The sequence below is a fragment of the Dasypus novemcinctus genome, chromosome 16, assembly GCF_030445035.2.
Source record: "Dasypus novemcinctus isolate mDasNov1 chromosome 16, mDasNov1.1.hap2, whole genome shotgun sequence".
Taxonomy (NCBI): domain Eukaryota; kingdom Metazoa; phylum Chordata; class Mammalia; order Cingulata; family Dasypodidae; genus Dasypus; species Dasypus novemcinctus.
In genome coordinates, this window is record NC_080688.1 from 6614894 (window position 1) to 6621683 (window position 6790).

Genomic DNA, 6790 nt, shown 5'->3' on the forward strand with positions numbered 1-6790 from the left:
TGACTGGTTGAATTCTAGTTAGTAAAGAATTAAATCATTAAATAAATATGGTGAGAATTGACATTGTCACGATGTTTAGTATAACAATTCATGAACATAGAATATCCTCCATTAGTTTGCCTTCTCTGATTTCTTTCAGCATTATTTTTTGGTTTTCTGAACACAGATCTTTTATATTCCTGTTTGAATAAATTCTTAGATATTTGAGTAATTTTGTTGTCATTTCAAAGGAATTTTTTTCTTAATTTCCTCCTTAGCTTGTTTATTACTAGTGTATAAATACTTCTCTAAATTTTCCTGTTCATCTTGTACCTGCCACATTGTTGAACTCATTTCTTAGACTTAAAAGTTTTGTTCTTGATATTTTGGAATTTTCTAAGAATAGTATCAGGTTGTCTGTGAAGAACAAGATTTTTACTTACTCTTTTCCAATGTGGATGCCATTTATTTCTTTTTCTGACATATTTGCTCTAAGTAGAATTTCTTGGACAATGTGAATAACATTGGTGAGTGTGAACGTCCCTGCCTTTTTCCTAATTTTAGATTTACAAACTCTCTCCATTGAGTACAATGTTGGCTGTGGGACATTGCTAAATGCCCTTTATTATGATGAAGAAATTTCCTTCTATTTCTGTCTTTTGAACATTATTATCAAGAAAGGATGCTGGGCTTTCTCAACTGCTTTTTCTGCATCAATCAAGGTGTTAATGTGTTTTTACCCTTCAGTTTGTTAATGTGGTGTATTACATTGACTGATTTTCTTCTGTTCAAACATCCATGTATACCTAGAATAAGAACTACTTCATTGTGATATATAATTCTTTTAATATGTTGTTTGCAAGAATTTTGCATCTATGGTCATTAGATTGGTCTGTTATTTTCTTTTCTTTTGGGATCTTTATCTGGCTTTGGTATTAGGATTATGTTGGCTTCATAAAAAGTGTTGTGTAATTTTTCTCCCTTTGAAATTCTTTTGGAGAGTTTAAATGGGATTGGTATTAATTCTCAAAATGTTTGGTAAAATTCACCTGTGAAGCCTCCTGGTCCTGGGCTTTTCTTTGTAGGAAAAGTCTTTTTTTTTTTTTTTTTTGGTCTTTATTTTTTTAATATTACGTTAAAAAAATATGAGGTCCCTATATACCTCCCACCCCCCTTACCCCACTCCTCCCCCCATAACAACAATCACCTCCATCATCATGAGACATTCATTGCATTTGGTGAATACATCTCTGAGCACCGCTGCACCTCATAGTCAGTTGTCCACATCATAGCCCTCACTCTTCCAGATTCCATCCAGTGGGCCATGGGGGACCTGAATCTCTGGACTGACCATGTGATAGCCAGGCCCTGAGCCTCAACAGACTTCAGCTACTACACTCTGGTTTATTGGACTTACCCCACTCAGCTAACTTGGAGGTGAAGAAGGTCAACCACCACACCAGGGAGCCAAGAGTGCCTACAACTGACAGCAGGAAGATTGCATCCAGCATCTATGTGGAATCTAAGCCCCCTCTTGATATAGATGTGGAGTGGACACAACCATTCTAAGGTCCACAGGATGGAGGAATAGAGTATGGATTAGAGTGGACTTACTGATATTCTATTCATGAACTATTGTGATTAGTAATCGAAGAAAATGTGGCATTGGTGTGGAGAAAGTGGCCATGGTGGCTGCTGGGGGAAGGGAATGGGAGGAAGAGATGAGATGTGGGGGCATTTTTGGGACTTGGAGTTGTCCTGGGTGGTGCTGCAGGGACAATTACTGGACATTGTAGGAAGAGTCTTGAGGATTAATTCAATCTCTTTGCTTTTGACTGCTTTTGTTCAGGTCCTGTATATTTTAGAGAGTCAATGTAAGTTGTTTGTGCATGTCTAGGAATTTGTACATTTCATTTAGGTTGTCTCATTTGCTCACTTAAAGATTCTCATAATATCCTCATATGATCCTTTCTGTTTCTGTGGGGTAAGTATTAATGCCCCCTCTTTCCTTCCTGATTTTATTTATTTGCAACTTTTCTCTTTTTCCTTTGGTAGTTTTTGCTGTTTGTTAATTTTGTAGATTTTCTCAAAGAACCAGCTTTTGGTTTTGTTGAATTTCTTTATTGTTTGTTTGTTTTTTTTTTTTTGCAATTTAATTTCTTTATCCACAAATCTTTGTTGTTTCTTTATGCTTGTTATTAGATTACATTCCTGTCTCCAATTAATCAATTACTCTTTGATTTTCATTCTTCTTTCTAATACAAGCATTTAGGGCTACAGATTTCTTTCTCAGCAGTGACTTCATGGAAATGTTTTATTTTTAAACAAATCAATTTTATTGGTACATATTAATAAAGCAAACAATGCATCCAAAGTGTACAATCAATTGGTATTTTGTGTAACCAAATATTTATATGTTCATCACTATGACCATTTGTAGAACATTTTCATTATTTCAATACCAAAAAAAGACAAACAAGAAATTGCCTCACTTCTCAATCTCTCTTTGCTTCCCCCACTGTACAAGCTGATGTTTCTTGCAATTCAATACAAAGTGTATAATCAATGGCGTTTGTAATCACAATATTTTACAGTCATTATCTCAAAAATTTTAGAACAGTTTCATTATTCCAAAAAGATTTCACATCTCTTAGCATTCTTTTCTCAGATTTACATAACCACTAATCTACTTTCATATTTATAAATTGATTTGTAATTACATTTCAAAAAATGGAAACATACAATTGGTAGTACTCTGTGTCTGATTTCCTTCACTTGGTATAATGCTTTGTTGTTTTTTCTTGTCTGATATTAACATTTTGTAGTATTAAATTACATTTGTTCCACTTCAAAGAACAAGTGTCTTATATATGCAATTCTATACATATTCATATTTCACAAAATATACTTATACTTCATATAATATATTTAGTTCATTGTAGGGCAACCATAAAGTACTTGTCCTTTTGTGTCTTCCTTGCTTCACTCAGCCTAATGTCCTCCAGGTTCATCCATGTTGTCATATATTTCTTCATGATTTCATTTTTTCTTACCACTGCATAATATTCCATAGTGTGTATATTCCATAATTTGTTTATTCATTAAATAGTTGGTGGACACCAGGGTTGTTTCCAACTTTTGGCTGTAATGAATAAGCTGCAATAAACATCAGTGTGCAGATTTCTGTTCATGTCACTGTTCTCAGTTCTTCTAGATACATACCTCACAAGGGTATAGTCATGACCCTTGGCAAGTCTATATTCAACTTCCTTAAGAAATGACAAACCATATTCCACAGTGGGTGTAGCACTACACATTCCCACCAAAAGTAAATAAGCATTCCTGTCTCTCCACACCTTCACCAACATTTACACTTTTTTGACTTTGTGATAGTGTCAGTCGAATAGGTGTGAAATGATATCCTATTGTAGTTTTGATTTGCATTTTCCTAATCACTAGTGATGTTGAACATTTTTCATGTGTTTCTTCACCGCTTGTATTTCTTCTTTACACAATTGTTTTAAAACTTTTTTCCCATTTCTTAACTGGATATTTTATCTTTTTATTGTTGAGTTCTACGATCCCTTACATATTATGGATATTAAACCCTTGTCATATATGTAATTGCCATATATTTTCTCACATTGAGTTGGTGGCATTTTCACCATTCTGAGAAAAGTTCTTTGAGCTAAAAAAAGCTTTATGTCTGAGAAGGGCTCATTTAATATATTTTTATTTTATTGCTATTACTTTAGGCTTAAGTTTTAAAAATACTATCACCTACCACAAGATGTTGATGTTTTTCTACAATTTTTTTCAGAGTTTTATGGTTGTTGTTTTTATATTTAAGTCCTTAAACACTCTGAGTTAATTTTTGTATAAGATGTGAGGTATAAGTCTTCTTTCTTTCTCTTTGGATATGGCTATCCTGTTCTCCCAGCACCATTCATTGAATAGACTTCTGACCCCCATTAACAACCTTGTTAAAAATCACTTGACTGTAGATGTAAGCATTAATTTTTGAGCTCCTGATTTAGTTCTATTATTTAATCTGTCTGTCCTTATGCTAGTACCATTTTGTTTTTTACCATTGTATCTAAATAATATTCTTTAAAGTCAGGAAGTGAGAGTGCTCCAATTTCTCTCTTCTTTTTTGAGACACTTTGGTTATTTGGCATCCTGTAACTTTCTCTAACAAATTTGATTATTGGCTTTTCAAATTTGCAAAAAAAGGCTGTTGGGATTTCTTTTGGGATTATATTGAATCTGTAAATCAGTTTCAGTAGTAATGACATCTTTATGATATTGAGTCTTCCAATTCATGAATATGGAATATTCTTCCATTTTTAAAAATTTTCTTCAGTTTCTTTTAGCAATGTATCATAGTTTTCTGAATACAGGTACTCTATGTCTGTTGGGACATTTATTCCTAAATAGGTGATTGTTGTTGTTATTATACATGGAATTTTTGTTCTGATTTCCTCCTCAAACTGTATATCAGTAATGTATAGAAATGGTATTGATTTTTCATATTAACCTTGTATCTTGCCGATTTTCTGAACCATTCTGTTAAATGTAGAAGATTTGTTGTAGATTTTTCAGGTATTTCTAGATATAGATTTTTGTCATCAGTAAATGGTGAAAATTTTAATTCTTTCCAATTTGGGTGTCTTTAATTTCTTTGTCTAACAGAATTGTTATGGCTGGAATTTGTATCACAGTAATGAGTAATAAAATGGTGACAGTGAGCATACCTGTCTTATTCCTGATCTCAATGAGAAAGCTTTTAGTATTTCACCGTTCAATACAATAAAACTGTAGGTGTTTCCCATATGTACTTTACCATATTGATAAAGATTCCTTCTATTCCTGTCTTTTGGAGTGTGTTTTTATTTTTTAAACCAAGAATGTGTGCTGCATTTTGTGGAATTCCTTTTCTGTATCAATTGAAAGGATCATGTGCATGTGATTTTTCTTTTTCAATTTATCAATGTGAATCATACACTAATTAATTTTCTTGCACACCTGGGATAAAAACCCCTTGATCATGCTGTATAATTATTTTATGTGTTTTTAAAATTCTATTTGCAAGTATTTTGTTGAGAATTTTTGCATCAATATTCACTAGTTTTATTGGTCTGCAATTTTCTTTTTTTAGTATCTATCTGTTTTTAGTATTAGGGTGATGGCTTCATAGAATGAGTTTGGTAGCATTTTTCTGGTCAATTCTTTCTAAAAGCTTGAGCAATTATGGTATTAGTTTATCTTTGAATGGTTTGTAGAGTTCACCTGTGAAGCCATCTCATCTTGAGCATTTCTTCTTTGGGAGTTTTTAATGATTGTTCCAATCTCTTCACTTATGACTGGTTTATTGTGGTCTTCTATTTCTTCTAAAGTCAGTAGAGGTGGTTCATGTGTTTCTAGGAATTTGTCCATCTTTCCTACATTTTCTAGTTTTGTTGCAAACAGTTGTTCATAGTATCCTCTTATGAGCTCTTTTTATTTATATGGGGTCATTTGTTATGTCCCCCTCTCATTTCTGATTTTATTTATTTGTGTCTTCTTTCTTCTTTTCTGTCAATCTAGGTAAGGGTTTGTCAATTTTGCTGACTTATCAAGGAGCCAACTTTTGTTTAGTTGATTGTGTCTATTTCTTTTTTTTGTTCTCAATTTCATTTATTTATCCTGTAATCTTTACTGTTTCATTTGCTTGGCTTTGTTTGATATTAATAAGCTGTTCTTTTTCTTGTTCTTCTAGGTGTACAGTTAGTTAATCAATTTTAGATCTTCTTTTTTTAATGTGATCATTGAGGCCTAAAAATTTCCCTCTTAACCTTGAATTTGTGGTGTACCGTAAGTTTATATATGTTGTTTTCTCATTTTCATTTGTATATCTACTAATACAAATGAATATATCTACTAATTTCTCTTGCAATTTTTTATTTGATGCACTGATTGTTTAAGAGCATTAGTTAACTCCATGCATTAACAGATTTTCCCTTTGATCAGAGCAGTCGTTTTGTACAATTTCAGTGTTCTTGAATTTATTGCCTCCTGTGTTGTGGTCTAACATGTGTTCTGTCCTAGAGAAAGATCCACAACATTTCCAGAAGAATATAAAAATTGCTGGTTTCAGGTGCAATGTTCTCTATATGTATGTCAGGTCTATACAAGTTCTCCATTCCCTTGGTGATTTTTCATTTGTTTCATCTGTTGAGTGAGTGATATGTTTACTTCTCCAACTATTTTTGTAAAGAAGTATTTTTCTCCTTTTGGTTTTGCTAATTTAGGTTAAGCACATTTAGTATGTGATTTAGGTTAAGCACATTTATTATGACTGTTACCCCTTCCTGCCAGATTGTCACTTTTATTAGTATATAATTGTTGTGTGTATCTCATCACTTTTTTGCATTTAAATCCTGTTTTTAATGTCTGTTCCATCTGACAACTGTATAGCTACTCCTGCTCTCTTCTGGTTATTTTTACATCACTAATCTTTTTCTCCAACCTTTTAAATTCAGTTTATTTGCATTATTGTGTCTGAGGTGTGTTTCCTGCTGGCAGCAAATGGATGGCACATGTTTTCTTATCCTTTATCTCAGCCTAAGGCTTTTGATTGTGGAATTTAATGCATTAGCATTCAACATTATTACTATAAAGGCATTACATATATCAGCCATGTAATTCTTTGGCTTTCATTTGTCATATCTTATTTTTGTCCATCTTTTAAAATTTTTGGTTAACTTTCATGATAGTTTTCATTTCCACACTCTACACCAAACATATTTCTCATCTCTTTGATCTTTTTTTC

At 32.6% G+C, this 6790-nt stretch overlaps 1 pseudogene; it reads right to left on the bottom strand.

The window, feature by feature from the left end:
- Positions 1 to 5415, bottom strand: part of LOC101426776 (repressor of RNA polymerase III transcription MAF1 homolog pseudogene) — a 28016-nt pseudogene extending 22601 nt beyond the window's left edge.
- Positions 5416 to 6790: the final 1375 nt, after the last annotated feature.